Source organism: Anguilla rostrata, chromosome 14 (assembly GCF_018555375.3).
Source record: "Anguilla rostrata isolate EN2019 chromosome 14, ASM1855537v3, whole genome shotgun sequence".
Lineage (NCBI taxonomy): Eukaryota > Metazoa > Chordata > Actinopteri > Anguilliformes > Anguillidae > Anguilla > Anguilla rostrata.
The window spans coordinates 31,526,235-31,550,157 of record NC_057946.1 but is presented as its reverse complement, the minus strand read 5'-3'; the positions used below and the strand labels follow the sequence as shown (position 1 = coordinate 31,550,157).

Genomic DNA, 23,923 nt, shown 5'->3' with positions numbered 1-23,923 from the left:
AATTCCATAGAAAGAGGAAAACTGATCAAATTATAGACTGAAGTGAATCAACAGGCTCCTAATTAGGTTGTTGAATGCATGTGTGTGTGTTCTTTTGTAATTGTTTCTTTTAACTTATTAACACAATGCAGGTTTGGCTCATTATCACATTATCTACCAAACAGTTAGTTTTAGTCGCCATGTGCATCAATTAGAAGCTTTGACATCAAGATCATGAGTCCTTAATTTGTTGAATTATGTCTCACTGCATTGGGCTAAAACTAAAACCTGTACCCAAACCGCCCCTTTTTGGATAACAGTGGACACCCCCTGATCTATGTGTTGTGGCAAGACAAACTGTGGATAGGAGGCTCCGCCTCCCTGATTGGCAAATCAGCAGGCAGCTGCCATGACAATGAGGCACACCTGCAATCAGTTAACTAATTGGAACTGGTTAAGTGCAGTCTGCAATCATGTGACTGACAGGTGAATGTTTGCCAGTGGCACATGGAAGCAGGGGAATTCGTATGTGGGGGAAGCGTGTGCTTGAAGTGAGTTACTCTTCGCTGTGGGAAGTTTAAACTGCTATTGGACTGACAAAAGAATATGATCCTTGAGTGCGTTTACGTTTTTCACTGGGAATTCCGAGGACCCTGCTTCACATCTTTCACCGGGAATTCTGAGGGTGAGCCGAAACACACTCCACACTCCCCTTTCTATGAGCTTTAATTGGTGCTTTACTGTCTTTGGGGTGTTGTTGGGATGAAAGGATACTCTGTTTGATTAATCTGAGGTGGAGACTCAGTTTTCATGGGCACTGGCAGAATGTTAATTCTGCAGAGCTCCTCTGGAATGGATGATCAGCCTTTTAATGCTAGTTTCCTAATTAAGATGTGAGTTGTGAACTTGATCACATTTTTTTTTTTTTTAAAGAAGAAGAGAAACTTGCCTGAGTCAGTTACTCCTGTTTTAATGTCATCTGGTTTGACACCCCAGACATTGGTCTGATGAAATTATAGTATCTAAATATGTAAAGTCTTCAGTCTGGGACTCAATGCTTATCTCGATGCAAGACGATGCTTTGTTTGCTCAGCAGTCATGGGTATTACCCCTGGACACGTTATGCACTTGATGCAATATTTCATGAGTTAAATAACGAAAATAAACAAATTTGCTGTCGGATATTTCTAGAGCGTAAAATTACGTAAAGAGTTGACCAGCTGCCAGGCGGGGCCATTTAGCCGTATTGTGGTCCGAAGGCCGAGCGCTGGTTTGCCATCACACTACATTAGCTTTTAAAGCGCGGCTCAAAGGCACATTTTGTATACAATGGAGCCCGCTGGTTTGTTAGCAGAGGCAGGTAAGCACAGGAGCTGACGTAATCATAATAGAGGTTCTCGGGGGGAATGGCAGTAGGCTTGAGTGGCCTTTTAGACTCGGACCGGCATTCCGTAGGGTCTAGAATCTAGAATGTTTTTTTTTTTTAACTTAGTAATACTGTGGATACCCTACTGGGACCAGTAGGGCCCTGTAAACGATTCCTCTCAGACAAAATGCATTTTTATCTGCCCTGAAACAAAAGCAGTGCCTCCTGACCTTAGAGATTTTGGACTGAATCAATGCGATTTACTTCCAAATGGATGCTTGAATGTTTGTACATTTATCTGAAGGGCATCATAATGCACGGAAATCCAGGAAATATAGAAAATAAGCCTGGGTTATCTTGGGGTAAGCCCCCCCCCCCCGAACATGTTTTGATGTTTTGTGCCATTTTTCTGCAGGTGTTTGGGGGGGGAGTTACTGAGAGCTAAAGACTTTCTGCTCTAAAGTGTTGATCAGACTGTAGCAGCGAAGGATTGCCTTCACACCGCTGTCTGAAGCCTAGATGAAACGTCCACCATTGGTCACAAATAGCGATTAGCATATCTATCAATGGCATTTTCCCCCATTTCTCCATGAAGCTTTCATCAGCCCACTGACCCAGATCAAAATGCCAGCTTCAATCAGTGTCCATTAATAGAGCGGTAAGGGAAAACACCGCCTGGAAATGGAAGCAAACAACTTCTTTATTCATTAATACATTGTGCCACCACCCTGCAACATTCAGGAAAGGCACAAACCTCAAACCCGTGCATTTCAGTCTGCCAACATCTTGCGTCTAATTCATGTGTTTGTGTAGCATTGCTTTAACTCTGGTAATTTACTTTTCTATTTTCTTTAATATTCATTCATTCTACTCTTTCACAGTCCTATTAAGTTTTCCCTTTTGTTCAATTGTATGGAGATCTGCTAATCAAGAAAATGTATGTCACTCCATTGTTTGTTTGCCATGTAACCTTTAGACGCCCCCCACACACACACATGCACACACACAAACAATCAAGTACCAAGAGCAAGTGAATTAAAAAAATATATCCAGGATTAATAACCATGGACCCAGAAATATTCAGCATATTTTTAAAAAATATGTTGCCTGACCCTGTGGTTGAAAGGGTTTCTGTTTCCGCCATTGAAGAGACGGGCTCCATTGAACACGTGTGAAAGCAGGGTTCAGAATGAGATCCAGTGAAGCCCATGTTTACCTCAGCTCTGTGGGCGGGGCAGCAGGAGATGAGGTCGCTGCGTTTCCGCGCAAACAGGAAGTGAAGCGAAGGGAAGGGGTGCAGCTGTTTGCCAGGGAGCCATTGTTTCCACTTCCTGCCCAGGTGCGTTGTGGTCCGGCAGCTCCCACACCTCAAATCATTAAAGCCTGCACTTTGGTAATTTCACTAAAAATGACTCCTGTTACACCCCTGTTGGACCCCCCCCACCCCCGAAACATGTGACCCATGCACGATGGCCCAGGATTAATGTACAGCGATAGGCTTGAATATTCAGGTGACTCATCATGAGAGTGCTGGTTGTACTGTAAGGTCATGAACCCGTACTCATGGGTACTGTCAGGGCTGGCAGTGCACAAACATGTATTGTCATGCTGTTGAACTGCATGTTGATCATGAGCCTTCTGTAACGGGGAAGCAGTGCAGTATAATGGGTAAGGAGCTGGTCTTGTAACCTAGAGGTCGCTAGTTCGATTCCCGGGTAGGACACTGCTGTTGTACTCTTGAGCAAGCTACTTAGCCTGCATTGCTTCAGTGTATATCCAGCTGTATAAATTGATGCAATGTAAATGCTATGTAAGAGTTGTGTAAATGGCTCTGTTTAAGAGCGTCCGCTAAATGCCTGGAATGCAATGTAATGTCTCTGAACGCACTGAAGCTGATCAAACGCAGACGACGGCGCAAGCCTTCTTCACGTACGCCGCTCAGCCACAGCAGCTCTCTTGTCTTTGTCCTCGGCGGATTGTTTTGTTGGCATTCTTCAGTGCGTTTATGGCTTGTTATGATGTAGGCGTATGGAGAGATGGGAGGTTTACTTGGAAAACGAGATCCGTGCGATCGCCGTTGGTTCTTCGTTTGCGCAAGATCTTGTCAGTCACAACAAGGTGAACGGCACGTCCGAAACCTTCCGGAACATTCCATGTGGCAGCTATTTTTCTGCACAGTCCTGGTGAAAACTGCTTCCCGATTGGCTTGGCCTACCTGGCGTTTATGTGAGTTCAGTCTGGCCTAACATTGTTAGGCCAGACTGCAGCAGATAGGCTCACATGGCTAATTCAGTTAGCGTCCAAACTTCCTCTATCTAGGGTTGCCAGATTTTAGAACTTGTCAAAACCAGACGGCATCCACCACCCGCACACGCTGTCGGAACCAATCGTGGAGGAGGAGAGGGGGAGCTGGGTACGATGTTGCCGGAACTCTAGACCTTGGGCCAAAATGATTGGGGACCGTTGAGAGGGGGGGATGGCTCCTGTAACAGTAGAGACAGTAGAAAGTGATTACAAACTAACTAATTGCTAATTTTACAATTGCTATATAGTCCAATTCTTTTATTCAAAAATCTTACAAAAAGTGCATTCGACTTGGTGGGGAAACCCCACGAGAGACCGAGAGGAAAAAGTTAAATTAATTTTCAGTAACCCCACTGCAGTGCAGCATGCCTCAAGACCAGAAAAATAAAGTCCAGCTCAGGGGATGTTTTCATAGCAGAGAGAAACAGCCTACAACGGTCATCCTAATACTGGCCTTTCTGACCGATTAGTGGTGGTTGGTTCATTTCAGGACCAATCAGGTAATGTTTACAGGGTTGTGATCATTTTTAAACACCACAGCTGTGAATGTCAGCGTGCTTCTGCTGGCCTTTCAAAGCAGTGTTTTTGCAGGAAACAGGAAGTGACCGGTGGGGAGACATCTGGCCAATGGTGTTAAAGGTGGTCGGGGAGAGGGGTGTAAACAAAAATGAGAGAGACGGGTGCCAGGAAAAATAGTGTACACTCTTTCAGTAACATGAGACATGGATGCACAAACTAAAAACATAGATAAAGTATATTTTAAGATGTGTCCCGTTACTGCTATGAACTTCAGAGAAGGCATAAATTGAGAATATGTACTGAAGTACAGTAAGATTACATTTAGACTCTTGGCCATTTCTAATTTGATCTCCAAGAATTATGGAAGTCAGTCAAACATTACTCTGCAGCTTGCATAAGAACGTAAGTAAATTATAGTGCAGCTTAATGAGCAGAATACTGAGAAGGATTTGTGTAACATTATACTTTTGCTTGCAAGCTGGTAAGGTACTTTGTTATTTAGGTTATCGATGTAAAATCAGAAGGATTTCTGCATTATTCAATTCCTAGGAAAACCTAATGCAAAGTCTGTAAGATGTTGAGAGAGAGAGAGAGACAAAGAGACCTCACAGCAGATGCCACAGAATGAGACTGCATCAAAATATATATTTTATTTAAAAGAAAAAAGTTTGAGTCAGAAAGGAATTCACTGCTGTCACAACTTGTCTCCACCCATGGGCCGGTGCACAAAAAGGTTTCTACGGATTTTTCAATTTGTCAGATAAGGAGAAAGTAATTTGTTGTGGTGTTGTCTAAAATCTAAAGCTACATCTGTACCGATTTCGGTGCCTGCAGGTGTCGCGGCACGGCTGAACGTCCACAACTCCTGTCTTGCTCTTTTATCATGTTGACAACGATCAGATCGATTATCGACGTCCTGTTTGGGAAATAGCCCTGCATGACTCAGACCCATCAGCAGAACTCTAGCACTCTCTGGAGAACCTCCCACAGGAGAGAGCTGTTAGCCGTTAGCCCTTTCTAATGGCTGTGCTGACACTGATATCCATAATGAATTTATCACAGAAACAACCAGATTTTATTCTTTCAAAGGGTGCTACATATTTTCTTCATTGCCGGTGATTGTGGAAGAACTAAAGCCTGAAAAATAATAAAAAATGTGATATAACAATCGATCATGAAGGCACCATGTATTTTATATTTAATACAAAGAAGAGTGGGGAAGCATTCCAGAAGCTAGAACAGAAAGATTTAGCTGGCCACAGAAAGTGTGAAAAGAGGTGAAATATTTAGCTGGCTACACAAAGCGTTCAGCAGTGGTTATGGCTCTGCCAAAGGAAGTGTTGCTAGGCCTTAGCTGACTGGGTGCCAGGTTCACTCTAGTTCATTATTTGCATATGCCAATAAATAAGAAGTGGTGATCATGCATGATATTTGCAGGAAGCCATTATGTTTAACTTTATAGCATGTTGGTTCTTTTCACGTTGAACAGATTGAATCGCTGTGTTCAGAACATACACTTTAGCCCAACTTTTGCTTACAACTACAGTATATATCAGCACATCACTACTCCCCTGATTGTCCTGCTTCATTTTAATTGAGACAATGGTCATTTTTTTCTTTTCTTTTCTTCAAAATGGCTAATGCTTTTTGTTTCCATCGCTAATCCCATTTGTTCTTCCTCCTCCGTGTGGATTATCATAATTAACATCTGTGCTGAGTATCCTTTTTAAAAACTTGCACTGCAACTCACTTTTTAAACGTATAAGATAAGTATAATTACACCGTCATGTTGATCTGCAATGGGGGACAAATTCACAGTCTTTGTAATGGTCTTTGTGTGTGATTCTGAACATAAAATGTACTTGGACAGATTCAAACCTATTTGCTAGCATGGGAACAAAATATTTAACAATTGATTTTAGGTGGAGCAGTTCTCCCTGCGTATGTATTTACACAGGCTCTTCTCATGTTATTCTTGCTGCTTCAACCGCATTCAATAAAATAGAACACAATAGAGTAAAATACAGCACAATAGAACCCATTCTATATAGTGGGTGAGGGACATGACATCAGAACATCTCTACGCAAATATTTGCAGAAACGGTGTGTTCTAGTCCAGGTGTACGTATATAACCACTACAATCAACAGTAATGCTCGCAAGCTATTTGTATTAAACAAAGTAAAACACAGTTTTAAACCAACTCTGTTAGAGTACATTTTACACTGATGGGGGCATCTGATTCTTTCCAGTCTCATATATATATATAAATTCTGTTAGGTTTACATTAACACAGATCATTGTACATTGTCTTGTGTACGATGACATCACTTCCTCTCACTGGATCTGACTTCCTGTCTAGCAAAGACTGCGTATATAATGGCGAATGCACATGTCTGCCTTTCCCTCTGCCTCCTTCATCTTGTGGAATTAGTTAAACGCTGCCTGTCCGTCATGCAACATGCCAGCTACGTGCCACGTTTTTTAAATAAACCGCCATAGTGCTGCCGTTGTTTTTATTTATAGATATTATTATGCATAAATTTATGTATGTGCAATAATAATACGTTGCGCAAAGCAGCTTATGACACTGTGTAATTATGAGCTCTGTTTGAGGTGGATTAAACGCTGCATTTCCCAGAGAATCAGACGTGGCCCCACTCACTAAACCTACTGGAGTCCTGAAGGGGAAGCAGCCATACCAGCTGCCTCCCATTTAATGTGGAGAATATCGTTTCCTCTCAGAGAGCAGAAGCAGGAATCTAATTAGAACCGGTCTAATGGGTGGGGTGGGGTGGGGGTGGGGGTGGGGGTGGGGGGGTGGGGGGGCTGCAATTTGCGTCCTACAAACAAACAGTTTGGGTTCGATAAGGAGAGGCAGAAGGGCTGAGGCAAAGTCCTGACCCACCCCCTACCACCCGAAGCCCCACCCCAGCCTGACACTCCCCCCCACCCTTGGGAACTGGGTCTGATAACCCGCCACTGCCACCAGGCTTCTGCTGCTTCCCTAACAACCCTCCGTAGATACCATCTTGTTTGAATGTCTGTGGATGATGCTGTACAAGCCGATTTTGGAGTGTTTTGAAGTGGCTTTTCTTGCTTTAGACCACAAACCCCTGTGTGCCCCCAAAACCAGCCATTGTAAAGCTGGCAGACACTTCTCTGATTATCAGACATATCCTTCACTGCACAAAAAGACTGGCTGAAGCGATCCAACAAAAAAAAAAACCTGAACTGAAAGTGAACTGTCATTCAGCCCAGAAAGACAAACTATCACTTTAAGTTTAAGATGAAGTTCCGAAATGGATGCTAAGAAAAGCATGTGTAGTAGGACTAGTGAAATAAGTGTGTATACCGACCCTAATGAATGGTGGTCATTTTCTGAAATAATGTACAAAAATAAAATGACTTCACATTTCCTTTAGGAAAGTTAACAAGCCCTCATTGCAGTTGCACATGTAATGTGATGGTCTGCAGCAGGAGTATAAGGTAGATATGCTGAACTGACTCAGTGTTAATATTTTCCAGTAAATGTTTATGATTGAGGCATGTATCATAAAAAGAAAGTGTTGCGTGAATGCTCATAAACATACAAAATGCCAATATTAAATATCAATGTTACTTTTAATCCAGTTAAAAGTCCTAGAACTTCTCAACATTGTTGTTTTTGGAAATATCAACAAGATATACAGATAAACGTTGACAAATCACGCCTGTTGAGTATGATGGATTAGTGTTTTATCATGCAGCAACTCAAATTAAATTTCACATCACAGAATGCAGATTTTAACAAAATGGGTGTGTCTAAATATAGTGACAGTTGAGCCTGACATTTTAATGTTGTTGAGTAATGGAGCGAATTTCATTTTTCACCATGGCTATGTTTATTATAGCTGCGTCTGTGTCGGAAAAATGGCTATTCTTTGATCGTTTAGGGGGGAAAAAGCCGTTAGAATTGCAAACGGGCAGTTTGTGTTAGGACCAGCCAGGAGCTGAAAGTGAAGAGCAAGTCTGGGTCGCACGGCTGTTACCATGACAGCGATAATAACTGACATCAAAAACAAAACTGATGGCGAAGGTGGACACCTGGGTTAGGACAAGGACAACCCCCCCCCCCCAACCATTCAGCTGGAAAACAGGGGTCACCAAACCAACAAAATCATTTGGAAGAATGAGTTTGGACTGAGTCACACACAGGGATCATTGGACCCTGAGGTCATGGTTCTGTTGGCCCGAGTTGCTTGCTCTGATCACTGAGTACTGAGATTACTATTCTGACCCAGTACAAGAAAAAAGGCATCATGTTTCTATTCTACAACATTGGTTACAGTGTGCAAGACACCTGCATACATTACCAAAAACCTATAATACAAAACACATGTTGGACAGATGGACAGACTCTTTAAGCCAAACAGGGAATTAAACTATTCCATTAAGTGCTCAAAACCACCAGAAACCAGCATACATTGCTGCCATGCTGTACTAGAGTCTGGCACCCCAGGGATAACCAGCCTGGCCTGGAGCCACTGCAAATGTGGTGTCTGGAGAAAAAAAAACATAATTTACTTCTAACGGGCATCCTAATTGTCACGTTACCATTTATGATAAAAATCCAGCAAAAGTCTCGAAATGGACACACCACAGCCCATGACTCCCTGACTTACAAATTCCATCCACTGCATTTAAGTCAGAAAGACAGAAAGAAACTGAAAAGGCTTCCATGATTTGTGACGTCAGCGAACGTTGTAGCCCAGGCATGGCGTGCGCTGGCCTCCTTCTCCAATTACAGTAAAAGGCCAACGGCATAATGCACAGGGCTAGTGACAATTAAAATGCATTTTTTTGTTCGTGGAGTACAGAGAGGGTGCGTTTTTCTAATCGCACTGGAGTTTAGTTTCTTAAGGGCTGTATTACATAAGCTTACCAATGGAAACGCCGCGGACTGACAGTTAGCCGGGCCAACTTGGCATTTTGGCACCCTTGAGCGGTGATATATTACATCTACCCATACCATCAGGACAGGTCCTCACATTAAGAGAGTGCGAGAGAGGGACGGAGTGACTGTTCTGGAACACTGGTATTATTTAATTGGCTAAACATTTCCCAGCACCCCAAGGGTAAGTACCATCTGGCTTGAGTTATTAGATCCCTAAATTAGATTTATGAATATTGGCAACAATTTAATACTTGATATTCTTGCACAACATCATATTTGTCTATAATACCAATGTTTTATTTATTACTAATTTTCAGTTAATGCCCATAATTAACGATAATGATAATAAGTCCAATAAATTCATAATTCAGTGCGTTAATTGGCCAGGTGGCAAAGGCTGGCCTAGTCAAAAGGTTGCCTCCTGCCGTCTATGAATTTAACTGAGGGTAACGAACAGTGTGGGATATCTGTCCTTGAAAAGACCGACACGATTTGCATTTATTTTGCATTCGTATGCTGGAAGCCACCATTGGTTGTGACCTCACAATGTCTCTGTCCTTCACCTGAACCTTCATGTTGCTCTTCTGTAAACCTCACACCGCATACCCATTTGCATTTATTGACAGAAGCGTTTATGAGTGTCTGTGCAGTGCTCATGAAGGTGGTATGTAGAGCTTACTTTTTTTATATAAAAACAACACCATGGTTCCGCATGTGTTTCAGGCTAAACTCTTCTTTATCTTCGTCAAAGGATATACTACTGTACTACTAAACTACTGAAATATGATAAGGATTTAACTCTGAATAAGTTATTTACGACGGCTTATTAAAAACCGATGCAACGGGACACCGTTTCAGAGAGAACTCAGAGGCACTCTTATGCAATTCATTCTGTTTGTAGGCTTTCTTTCACAAGCTGATGGCATCAATGCTCGATGTGTTTTGGAGGACAATGCAAGGTTGTGTGCCCACGGGCAGCAATGGCAGCTTTAGAATCACGTGTGGGCATTCGACCGTAGAACCTCTCAGCCAGGCAGTTTGCACATCATTGTCTATGGAAATTAAAAAGTGCCAGAAATTCCTTACATCTGAAACACTTGATATGGCTAGATGTGCAGTAAAAAGCTTTGGTTTATATCTGGCGTTGGGCGACCGTAGCCCACCAAGCTTCCTTGTCTTCAGTTTCTTTCTTTACTCTTGAATTTGTCCTAAGTTCAGCCCAAAGTAGTTTGGAGATGGTACTTTTGATCGGCTAATCATGCCTCGTGGATAATGGACATTCAAAGCACAGCTTGCAATATTGTTAGCAAAAGTAATTTCATGCAAAGAAAGCATGAAATTAAATGTGAGATTACTGCAGTGAGTGAGCAGGCTAGATATGACTAACTTAAAATTTTCTTGAAAGCCAACTGACTAGCATAACTGTTTTGGTAAGAGTATATGTATATGCCCTTAAATGTTGCACAATATAGCTAATTACTGTCAAGCGTATGTTAAATGCAACACAGTGGTCACAACATGACCATGCAGTCATCCATCGTTAATGTTATATGCTTAGGTAATAACCAGAGATTGCGGTTCACAACAGAGTTGTGGTTCATATATGACCCAAGGTCAGTGATAATGTGACTTTAAAAGTTTTTCCTTGTACACAGCTGAAGTTCGAGCAGGAACTATTTGGACTGCTGTTGCTGAGGTTTTCACAAATAATATAGAAATGTATGGCCCTGGTCCTCACCACTGGCTAACAGGAAATGATGTAATTTCCTCTTCCCCATCCCAATCATATGCAGGCTATGAAGGGTTGTTAGAGGGTAAACCACACCAGATGTGTTTACAGCTAATTTAATAAGATCAAAAAATGCAAACTGTGGGAGCAGTTCATTTCAAACTGTGAATTTTCCCTTGAATATATGCTGGCTGCCAACACACATAGGGTATGTGTGTGAAATGGGTGTGTTTTAATTCACTACAGTTTTGCGGTTTGTGTTTTTTAAGAGTTAACCGGTTCAGGGACTTTGTGGCCAACCTCTCTGCTGTGTCACTGAGAGGTTGTGGATTCCCGCCCCCCCCACCCCCCCGGGCTGTTTCTAAAAAATATTTGTTTCAAAAAATTGCTTGGCCCTGAGAAATACAGTGGCCGGCTTCGGCATGGCTTCTGTACAACAACAAAACTGAACGTGCCCAGGAAAATATTCAGTGTTACATCAATTCACACAGAGTACACATATATGGTCCCTATTGGACTCATATGTACTCTGATCGAGTTGAATTAATGCTGGACATTGTACCGTGTATGCTTGAATTTTCTTTATGGTAGGAAATAACTGAATACCTGGTGAAAACGCCATTAAAGTTCTCTCCTGAGATAAAACTGCTTTTTCACCCTCCACTTTATGGCGCTTATCTGAAGTTTGGGATAAACAAGTTCCCTCCACACCGATACTCGCGGTGCCTGGGAGCGCGGCAGGTGTGAGATTAGATTGCGAGAAAAGGTGAGGGAAGTGAAAGAGGTGTTTACCTGCAGCCTCTCGCAGTTTCAGTCTCACTTTCCCATGACAGCGCTGCTGAATTCCAGGTTCAATGGGAACCAGAAAATGAAAGCAATGCAAACAAACTCTTTCATTATTTGTATTCTCTCCTTCCAAATGATGATGTAAAGTGTGAATTTCCCAGCTGGGAAATATCCAATGGGCCTGCTACACAGGGACTACTACAATGGGCCCAGACCACAGGTACTACTATAATGGGCCTAGAACACAGGTACTACTATAACAGACCTAGAAGACAGGTACTACTATAATGGGCCTACTACACAGGTACTACAATAATGGGCCTAGAACACAGGTACTACTATATTGTGGCCTAGAACATAGGTACTATTATAATGGGCCTACTACACAGGCACCAGTATAATGGACCTAGAATGCAGGTACCAGTATAATGGGTCTAGAACACAGGTACTACAATAATGGGCCTAGAACATAGGTACTACTATAATGGGCCTACTACACAGGTACCAGTATACTGGGCCTAGAACACAGGTGCTACTATAATGGTCCTAGAACACAGCCTACATATGCAGGTATTACTATGATGGGTCTACTGCTTCCTCTAGCATGCAGTTGGGGGGGGGGGGGGGGACTGCGGCTGTGAGCACGTGGCTCAAACACCCTGCACACACCTCCCTCAAGTTCAAGGATTTTCCCTTGTTTTTTTCTTCTTTTTTCTTTCTTTTCAAAACAAGCGCTATCGTCTTCAAACGCTTCTCTCGGCCTCTCTGATTTTCCACACTGCAGGGTGGGGGAGGACAAAGGGGCCCAGTATCTCCTGTCTCCTCCCGGGCAGCGTTCGCTCTGAAGATACCGTGAGAAGCGCTCCGAGACAGCAGATGCCCCCGTCCAACCCCCCTGCCCCCCCCCGCTCGATACCTCCACCCGAGCCCTGGCATTCCTTACGGCTTCGCCCCCCCCCCCCCATCTTGTAAAAAACACACTCCGTTCCAAGGACATAACCTTTAACGCTGCTGCCTCCCAACGCCTTTGAGGCTGCCCTGCCGGCACCTCTTCTAACACATTCCACTGCCTGAACGCACCGGAGAATGTGTGCTATTCCAGCCTCCGATTTAACCCAACATCACACAGGCTTGCTGTTCAGCCTGAGGGCACTGTGCTTTGGCCTTAACTTTGTGTAACTACAACTTTTTTGTGTACAAAATGCTGATGCTTTCCCCCCTTTAACTCAGAATACGCTAAGGTATGAGCTGAAATCAACGCTATAAGTTGGAATAGATTAAATCAGAATGGACGTACATTTGAGTTAGAATTTAAAATATTTAGCATGTCACAGTTAGACTCTAGCAAAGAACATGTACAGTATATCCTCTTAATTATGCTGATGTCACTCATGTACTTTTGCGGTGCAGGTAAGCCAGCAGACTTCTTTTTTTTTTTTTTAAAGAAAGGTATTTCCACCAGAGCCTAATTACCCTTGTTGACCAATCCTACCTCAGTGCTTATTATTGCAGCGCCTGTGTCTGCATTCTTTCAGGTGAGTGGACCTGTCTGGTTTCGGAGGCCTGCTGATGCACGGGTCTGTTTAAGCCCGTAACGGCGATAATGGTTAGCCAGCTTCCATTAAGCCTACGCGCGGGAGTCTACGGGCAGCGTTCAAAGGCTCGGATGAAATTAAAAACCCTCTGAGACTCTAAGCGGCTCTCCGGGCGAGGGGGGGGGGCTAGGATTACACGCTCTTCGCTTCTGTTCTGAGCGCCTTTGAGGTAACCGTTGAGTCGGGCGATCCTGGAAAGGACGGCCAAAGCTGCGTGATCAAAGCGAGGCGGCGTGGCCCTGAAGAGGAAGGCGTAAAAACGTAGCTATCTTCGGCGAAAAAATGACTCTGGTGGTCAAACGAGCGGCCTGACGGGCGATTGCGTTTCCCCAGGTTCGCGACGGCCTTCGTTCGGGTTAAGTTGAAAACAAGCCTGCAGGGGCCATTTGGACCGAGATCTGAGTCCTGGGCTCTGAGTGGGGGCTCTTGTTGCCGTGCCGATCAAACGATAGGTCTGACGCTGTAGCTCTGGCGGTCTGCGGCTCGTCTGACCGCGATGGTGAATCAGCGCTCAGCAGAGAGCGGCGATGCGATGATGTCATGGGACGCCCCGCCCCGCCCGCCACCTGAGACCTCATCACATCAGCGGCGTGGCTTCCAGGGCCCCAACCGAGCCAGTTGTTTGACTGAGAGACACTGGATGACATCATGGGGTGGGGTGGGGGTGGGGGGGGTGGCATAATTCCTCTGTTAAATCAGCAGAGCTCATTCCAGCTGATAATGCTGGAATGAGCTCTACCTTAAAACAAGGCTCAATGAAAGGTCATTTGTCTAAACAAAAAAAAAAACAATTTCATGAATTTTAGTAACCCTGAATTTTACCCTGAAGCCACCTGCACAGTTAGTGACACTGTCAATCCCAAAAGGCTTAGGTGGACATTTCACTCAGAAAGGTCAACAGCAGCTGGTAGATCAGTGACCTTTGACCCTCCCTCATTGACCAGCCGTTACCATGCAAACGCTCCGCAGGGGGGTGACGGGCAGGGCGGACTTGGGGGAGCAGGCTGGTAGCGCGTTTCTGAACGCATTGCAGCGGTTCCCGCTCTTTTCTCTGCTGTGAACAAAATGGCCGCCTCTGACAGCTTAAAAGGGGGTTACGCACTGGCACCAGAATCCCACAGAGCGAGAGTAATCAGAGAAGCATGGAGAATCTGTGAAGGAAAATCATTTGGCTCTGGTCCGCTGGCTCGGCGAGAGACACCAGAGGAATATGGATCAGACCGCGTGTGTTACATCAGCATACTAATGACTACGGCTCGCTGAGGAAGAGCGGAGGAAGGAGAGACAGAGGGGGAGAGAGAGAGAGAGAGAGAGCGCAGGGGAGAGGGAGAGGCAGAGAGAGAAAGAGGGAGATGGGTGAGAGACAGAGAGAGGAAGAGAGGATAGAGTGGGAAAGAGAGAGAAACCGATGTCACAGATGGACACGGCACAATGAAGGATTTTTAAAATTTTGTTTAAAAACAAGTTTGATGGCAGTTAAAACCTGTCAGAGTGCTCATGGGAGATGATAAACACTAGACTTGATTTATGTGCAGATCCTCACAATTATTATGCACATTTTAAATCACACACAGAGAATCACCTTCAAAAATAGTTTTTTGTTTTGATTGAATCTTTTTTTAGCCCAGACTGCGGGGAGAATGGTTTGTTCTAGACTCTGAGATCCCATTGCACAACCAGTCGAAGGCCTCCACCACACCTTCAAAAGCACAATCAGCAGGAGTCCGCTACCTTCACCAAATAGTTGGCATTCATTCCATCATTCTTAAGCCGCTGCTTCCTCACGCCACTGGTATTCTGGGTATTTTACATGACACGCAAAAAATGTGTGCTGCAATCCTTCGCCACTTCAGGCAACGTTGCACATAGACGTTTGGTGCAAACCACAGCTACCTGATGCAACCCTGTGGCTCAACACCGGCCTCCCTCTCTCCTAAGAAGACACTGTGTCACTTTATCATGTCTGCCTTCTCATTGGCTGAGACAAAACACGCGGCTCGCTTCGACCCGCGGGCATGCTGACTCATGTAACTCTTGTTATGCGGTGGTTTGGGTGCCGGACTCTAATCAGGAGGTTGTGTGTTCAAATCCTTGCTTGGGAGTGGCTCCATGGTATTTTCCATACCATACTCTAAAATAATAATATACTTCAGCATTCTTGACGCTTAATTGCATAAACTGTCATTATCTTTCAAGTATGCTAACATGTAGTGTAGAACACTTCAAGTGCACTTTAGCACATTTTTCCCCCATGAGTTGGGACACACAATCTAGCAGAATGGGAGGAGGAGACACAGGTGACGTGTGTGGGACAAGTATGCGATTATATATGACACAGATGCTGTAAAATAGGAAACAAGTCAGTGGCCTTTTTTTTTTTTATATTTAAAAGTGTCAACTCCAACCTACGCAAGAAAATTTTTTTGGAGTGTACCTACTCTGTGCCCCTCGTCACCACTCTGGGACCCCTGTCCCAGACCAAAAGCTAATTCCAAAGCAGGGGCAGCCGACACCCCCCTGGGACAGAAGTAGGGTCTACTGGTTTCACCTTAATATCAGCCCCCTTAAACCCATGAAACCAGGTGAGGTCAGACGACTGTGTAATCAACTGATTTTATTGATCAAGCAGAAGCCAAGCAGCAGTCATCAGTTCGGTTTGAAGTCAATTTCAAGCCAATTTGACACTAAGCCTTTGATGAGCTTTTATTCAGAATGCTCCGCCTAGCTTATTATTGGATTCAACAGCAAATCTTACCGTGAAAAATAAATACGCTGTTGACCTAAGGTCCGAAGACGTCTGAGCGCAGCCGAGTGGAACAGTGGCTCTAACGCCGTTCGACATCCGCAAGTCACAGCGGCGAGCGCTGAAGGATCGAGCGCACAATGGCTCCGCGTCTACTTTTCTGCGTCCTTCGAGTGCGCCGTTCACGGAGAGAAGCGGGAACGCAGGCGAGCGGGCGGCCCCCGAACAGCCGAAGCCGCCGCCAGCGTCCGCGCGCACGTGGAGCGAGACCCCTGCATTCCTGCGTCCCAAACGAGCTCGCCCTTGCGCCAGAAGCCCACGCTGCCCCTTCTCAATGGGACGTTTTGTCGTCCGAAATCCTCGCCGCCCACCGCCCCCGTGACACCGCAAAGACGGACGGCGGTAAAGCGGTCGCAGTCGTCGCCATGGAGCCGGGAGAACTGCCGCGTTTCGCCAGAGAGAGAGAGCGAGAGAGAGATTCCTGCTGAACAATGTTTGTTTTTGATGTCGCCTTGTGTCATGAAAACACTGTGACGATATAAAATCAACCTCAAAGGGCAAAGGGACATTGTTCAACACAAAGCGTGTGTGTGTTCACTGGAAAGGCGGGGCTTGGAGTGCATAAATTTAAATTTTAAACTTCCATCATCATCCAGAAGTCTGAATGGGAGGGCCTTTTTACATCCTCGGCATGTCCCGGGCTCATCGGAACATAAGACGATAATGCGCTGTGCAGGCTGCCCAGAATCGCTAAGTTACCGCGACCTGACAGACATACAGACATACCACCGCAACCCGACAGACATATCGCTGTGACCTCAGACATTCCGTCCCAACCTGACAGACATACCGCTCTGACCTCACAGACATACCTCTGCGACCTCACAGACATACCGCCATGACCTCACAGACATACCGCTCTGACCTCACAGACATACCGCTCTGACCTCACAGACATACCTCTGCGACCTCACAGACATACCGCCACAACCTGACAGGCATACCGCTCTGACCTCACAGACATACCGCCACAACCTGACAGGCATACCGCTCTGACCTCACAGACATACCGCTCTGACCTCACAGACATACCTCTGCGACCTCACAGACATACCGCCATGACCTCACAGACATACCACCACAACCTGACAGGCATACCGCCTCAACCTGACACACATACCTCCCGGTGCTATCCCACGGTGGTTTTAGTTCTTAATCAGAACTTAATAAATCAATTAAAGCAATTCATTAGTGTCTTGGGTCTGAATTGATCGCTTATTTTCAGCAGACTGTAACCTTCAGGGATCAAGGCTGAGAGGGTGGTAAGACCTTTTTTTCAGAGGTAAGATTTTTCCTTGCACACCATAATATCCGTCTATCAATAATAAATATACGCTCTGTAGCTTAAGGAGGAAACTGCATTTGTTGAATGCATCCTTTGCACAATGAGAACTGAATTTTCCTTTTTCAATCAGCACTAAGATGGTTTCTATATATTGTCTGTAAATCTAGGCGGCACCAAAGTACGAAAAAAAAAAAGATGTTGCCTATTTTTTTTCTGCCTTACTTTTCAACTATCCCCATCAATATGGAAATGTCCATGTGACGCATTGCCATGACAACAGCTCTGGCGTCACACAGCACAGCTGCGTTCATCAGTCTCGGTATCGCTTGTTCCCCATAGACTCACTCGTCCGTTGCCACGGTGACATCCTCACACGCACACGCTTGGCGGCGGACGTGGGGGGGGGGGTGTTACACGACATCAGAGACCCCTTTTTTTCCCGGCGAAAGACACCGTTACTTACTGATGAAACCAGACCGTTGTGATTGACAGGAGTGGCAGCAGGCTGTGCATCACACATGCACAGCTGCAACCCTGCAGTCAGGTGGCGCCATGGCAACCTCACATAGCCTACCCGCTGATGTCACAGTACAGCATCCCTAACATTCTGCTCCTCAGTAATAAAAGACTGGGCCACACTGAGGTTATGAACAGAGACCAGCCACTGTAGCTACAGACCTGGCACTAATTTCACAGCAGAGGGGACGTGGTATTTCTACCTCAGTGAGCGTAAGCTTTCTCCCAGGCAGGACTCAGCAGCTGAACAGAAAACATAGCCATTTATAAAAGGGGGTGGGGGGGTGGGATAGGATGGGAGGATGGGGGGGCAGGGGGGGTCAACGCACCCCAATTAACTAATTTCATCACAATTTGCATTTGTGGTTGTGAGCCATCAGCGAAAATGCTATTTGTTTTTCCCTCTCGAGTACTCTGATGGTCCCTCTGCGCCTGTTAAACCACCTGCGGGGGCGTTTCATCAGAGCAATCGGCCCTGCCCCTCCCAATTTTCAGCAACATCAAAATTTAAGGTGGCGACATGTTGCTGGATGAAGTAAACAGTGATTTTTTATTTATTTTTGTTGTGTGTGAAATGTATAACCGTAGTGCTGCCTTAAAGGGATAAGTTCACCTGAGGTATGTTTTTGATTGGCCCAGGCAGGTTTTGTGTGCAATGAAGGAAATTTTAGGTACACACACACAAGTTTCTGATGGACCTGTTGGTTTTACAATGGCTGGTATAGGGCCATTGGGGGGTTAGTGGTTTAAAGCAAGAAAGTTCAGATGGCTCTAAAGCTTCCTGTAACTCTCTAGCATCTAACTGCAGGTTTGTATTACATGCATATGCATTTAACTACAGTGCATCATGTGCTTGTATTTTCTGTTTAGTTTCTCTAATACTTAAATGAAAGTCTGTGGACAATTGCCATGTTGCTTAGCATTTTGCTCTTCTAACAAACAGATGAGATTTGTTTTCTATATGGATGGTAACAGCTCAGCCATTTTGTTGGTAATACCAGCCATCAATTCGCTCGCTGAAACTCAGAAGTTACACACTTCTAAGCATTTTGCAGACCTAACTGCCTTTACAGTACAAAATGTTCAAATGTATTCTGCCTTTATAGTACAAAATGTGCAACTGTAATTTTTAGAGGACTGACCAACTTGGACCAATTTCAGCTGGTACTGAAGAGCCTCAGGTTCTGTTGGTTGGTTTTCACCTTCAAATTCAGTAACCACTTCAGACCCAAGACACACATTTGAGGTGATTTTACTGTGTAACCAACTGATAAATCTGATAAATTATGTAACAATGAAAATGTGCAGACCCTGCGGATTTTCATGGCTAGGGTTGAGGACCCCTGGTTCAAAGCTGGCCCAAGGGTTTTGGTGGCCCCAAATAAGAATGCTGTTGTGGCCCCAAAGTGCTTCTACATAAATAACCATATCTCATTTTAAAAACTTGAACTGTGTGGCCCAGGGATGGTTGTGGCCCTAAAAAAGGCTGCAGAGTGTTCATGGCAGTGGTTTATACAAAAACATGGTGACAAAATAAGGTTATTATTTTTTTTTTAAGTGTTTTAGAAAAACAACATAACTAGCCCTCCCAGTCTTGTCTTCTGACCACAGTACATGGGTGACAGATTTTCTGTGAGTATGTGTGTTCCATACGGTCACCGTCATGTTTTCTTTCTTTCCAAACAGCAGACGGTGGTCTGTCTCTTCTGCCCCGCAGCTGGTGCAAGATTCTGTTCTATAATTTGTCATCCGGTAATTTACACAGCCGGATAAGCAAAGTCACATCTTCCCTCCAACCCCAAAGCAAACCCCCCTCCCAGAGGACACAGTCTGGAGCGGGGCTCTTCACTACTCCTGACAGAACCTCAAATAAAAAATATTTAAATATAATGATCCAAAAAAAAAGAAAGAAAAGAAGAAATAGCACACACACAACAGCAAAAGCTGAATGGGGCAGCAGTGTTGGGTAAGGAACTGGTCTTGTAACCTAAAGGTCACAGGTTTGATTCCTGGGTAGGACATTGCCATTGAACCCTTGAGCACTCAACCTGCAACGCTTCAGTATATATCCAGCTGTATAAATGGACACAATGTATGAGATGGATGGTGTGGATAAGAGCGTCTGCTAAAAGCCTGTGATGTAATAAATGGCTGTTGGCTACGCTGAGGTCACGTGGTTAGCTTCAGTGTGGTGACACCAGGCCGATGGCAGAGTCGGTCTACTGTGCGCTGTCAGGCCCAGTTTGCACAGAGTGTGAGATATCTGAGTCACCCCCCACAACATCACCCCCGCCCAAATACACTCACACCTCAACCTCGTGCCAAACTCTTTTCACCCCTTTTTCCTCTTGCAGGCACCTTGATGGGGGCGTGCGAAATGCAATTACCGCTCCCCCGGTCCCGATAAGACTCATCTGGCTCCAATAGCGCTGCTCCCACGACCTCGAGCTCGTCAGTTCCGCCGCCAGACCCTCTCATCTCCCACAGACATGGTCACTGAGATATGAGGGTTGGAACAAGGGCTCCGCTATCCAGCCAGTCCACCATAACGCTGGGGGGAAGCATCTGCTGCTTTTAAAACAGCATACGAAATCAAAAATTATTATTATTATTATTATTACTATTGTTTAAATAATAATTCAATGCACACATTATCAATGTTACAATAATAATAACTGATTTTATTTGCTTAACAGAAACCTTATCCAAAAAGGTTTTCATCTTCAGGGTTTAAAATAAAATATTCCAGATGCAGTACCTTAAGCACAATGGCAGTGTCCTATGTAGGATTTGAACTTGCAACCCCAGAATGATAATCTAATTTCCATAACCAATATATTATACTGCTGCCAAAATATAACAACCCTTTTAAACACTTCATCCTCTGTATTTTTCTGATGTTTAATTCAATACATTTTCTTCAAATATTTCAATGATTTATTAATTTTATAGCACATATTTACTATAAAATAGCCCCAGGCCATGGCGGTGTGAAAATTTTAATGAATCGTTATAGACCTCCCTTGATGGCAGGATAGCTACTGTCACACCACAAGTGTTCCTATTACATTACATTACTTTACAGGCATTTAGCAGGGTGACTTTTCACACAACGTTTTAGATTTTACTTGGACTAGCAGTGCTGCTTGGTAACTTTTTTTTTCACTCGTTTGTTTCCAGATCGACCTCATTCGTAGCGACACCAATATCCTATACGTATATGTTTATTTGGAACAGGTGAGTCTCCCTCTGGAGAGCGGCGCCCTTTCCTCAAGTCCCTGGTTTAGAGACGTGAGGAATCTCTTACAGACGCGAACTTAGTTGCGGGTTTATTTATTTATGTATTTATTTATTTCTTTGTTTGTTTGTTTGTACATACTCAGCGGGGAGGCTGATGTTGCCTAATCTTCCTGCGGTGCAGGGAACGTTGCTGAATGGAGAAAGCTGTTGGAAGTTCCAGCTGGAGCAGAGGCTGTACTGTTTCCTCCGCAGCTTGTGCGGTTAACCTGCGGGAGGACGCGACTTGAACTCTTGTCGTTGCTCCTATGAATAGTATGGCTCGTTTTGTTGTCAAAACACGATTTTTCATCCGTGTTCTCACCAACCAGATGGTTTCTGGACCCACTGTACTTCTATGGAGGCAGTTTAGGATCGTTGCTAACAATAATGGCGACTTGTTGATGGATTTTAAGTGCAACTTTCTTTCAATTTGGTTTGCCCAGACTGGTTGCCAACTACCGAAGACACGCCATTCCCAACAGCATGACTGTATTTGCACATTAGCTTTTGCTGCTACCACACTTGGATTTTTTTTTTTATTCGTTCTTTCCCCTGTCTGTTCTTGCAAGTATGGTTAGCAGTAAGCCGTTTGGTAATGTAGGCCTAGGTTGACCCCTTGCATTTTCTTGGACATGGCTTTTTATTTGGGTATCTGCTATGCTCACGTTGCTTACTTGTGTTGCTTACTCCAGCAGCATCAGATAATCACAGTGCAGTCAGTAAACACTAGTGTACCCGTTGATGGATGCACCCCAGCAACTTCCAATTTTAAAAGGTCTGGTCAGGTAAGGCTTATTCCTTATGTTATGCTTACCTTTCAGCGAAAAACGTCTGCTTATTTTAATTGTATTGTGGACCTTACCATTTGAATTTTGAGAACTGAGTTTAGATACAGTATGAATCTGACCATAGAAAATTCGATTCTACAGGTAAAATGGCTTCCGTTGAGCTTTCAGTCCCTTTTCATGATTGTGGCATATGTGATATTGTGCATGAGACAATGGCAAAATTGCATAATTTGACTGAACAGTACATGTAATCTCATGTGGTAGGAAAAAAAAACAAGCATTGAATTTCACAGAATTTAACTGAATTGAATTAAACTTCCTGGAATTACAATTCTGTTTCCTGTAGGTTTTTTCCCCCTAATTCCGAGTCGGTTAAATTTCAGTTGAGTTCATTCAATTGACCCCAGCCCTGATGCATTGGCCTGATGTTCCCTGGATTTATTAGTCCCCGGCTCGCACTTCCCCTGGTACCCATTCCAATAAAAGGCATACGGTGTAGTTTCCAATCCCTTCTGATTTGTATCAGAGTAACAGGTGCCCACCCCTTGACCCCCAGTGGTGGGGGAGATTTGACAGCCGTATTCCCCCCCCCCCCCAAGTAACTGTCTCCCTTCTGATTCCTGTTATTGGGTGTTTAGTAGGAGAGGTGCTGCTTTTTGTCTTGTAATGGTAAAAAATAATATTTTGTGTGTGGTTTGGTAGTGGTGGGTGGGTGGGTGGGGGGGGGGGGTAGTTGGGTTTGGTTCCCCTCCAGTGTTGGGACTTTGGGGGCTGGGTGTGTTGTCTCACCTCACATACAGGGGTTTCTTGTTCAAGGCACAATCCCTTCTGCATTTTTTTCTTTAGGGAAGAACCATTTTGGTCATTGGTGGGAATGTGACAAGTGGTGTGTAAGTGGTGTGAGTATGGAATAGGATGTTGACCAATCTTGGTAGTGGGTGGTGGGGAGGGAGAAAGGAGAATGGAGAGGGGGAGTGGGAGGGTGAGGTAACTTCTGCTTCCTGTTTCCCAGTATTACATCATGCTTCTAACGTAAGGAGGCTCTGGAAGCATTGTTCATGTTTAATAACAAGTCAGGGAGGGACGGGGATTAATATTGGGCCACCTTTAATGGCATGAGATGTATTTGGTGCATGTAGATTTCTTAGGTGTTGTTTTTTTGTTTGTTTGTTTCTTTTGTGTGTGTGTGTGTGTGTGTGTGTGTGTGTGTGTGAGAGAGAGAGTTGGTGGGGGAGGGCCAGGGATAGTGGTAAGTTGTCAACAAATTGTCCACCCAAGGAAGCCCTGGGATTTCCTTGGAAGTAGCTTTCAACAGTCACTAATACACCACTAACACAGTGCAAAATATTTTCCCTCTGATTGGTATTAATGAAATAAGGTAGGCCCATTTGAAGTTTACTGTATATTGTATGCTGCTGTGCACTCCACTGAGTTTGAATGGAAACGTCTGACTTGCACTAGCACACAGTCATTTAAAGAGCCAATGTCTATTAACAGTTCATTACGACGCTCTTGACCCTTGACTCTTGACTCTGTCTTGTTCATTCACTGGTTGAGTTCACCGTTATCACAAGTGAGCAGGTACCAGTCCTGGCTACTTCACAGTAAGAGACACATGACCGAACCAGGTTTGCTGCGTGTGGCCTGTCCATGAATACGTTACATCACAAATAGCGAGAACGCAGGGCCTACCGCCTGACAGCCATACAGTGCGCAGGGCCAAAAAGGAAAAATGAAGCGGCAGACTCAAAAGGACCCCATCTCCCCTTATTCAATTCTCTCTCGATGCGAGTCTTTATAAAAATTTTTTTTTAAAAAGCAATTTCCGGCGCAAATCAGGCTGTCCACAAAGAGTCTGACATAAACTCCTCTATTTTCTCATGCGGTGTGTTGTTTTCCAGGGATGGTTCACAGGCCATGGTCTGTGCTTTTCAGGAGCGCTTCCTGTATTTACACAAATATTACCGTGTCTGCGGCAGTATTATGTGATTTTGCGAATTGGTTTGTTGAATTGTTAGGAGTATTTCCCCCGGAATACT

General features: G+C 44.5%; 1 long non-coding RNA gene across 1 annotated transcript; it reads left to right on the top strand.

Annotated features, from left to right (window-relative positions):
* Positions 1 to 481: 481 nt before the first annotated feature.
* Positions 482 to 22,227, top strand: LOC135239954 (uncharacterized). Its single transcript, XR_010325537.1, has 3 exons — positions 482 to 664; positions 20,998 to 21,054; positions 21,201 to 22,227. It is a non-coding gene; the product is annotated as an uncharacterized LOC135239954 (long non-coding RNA).
* The last annotated feature ends 1,696 nt before the right edge of the window (positions 22,228 to 23,923 follow it).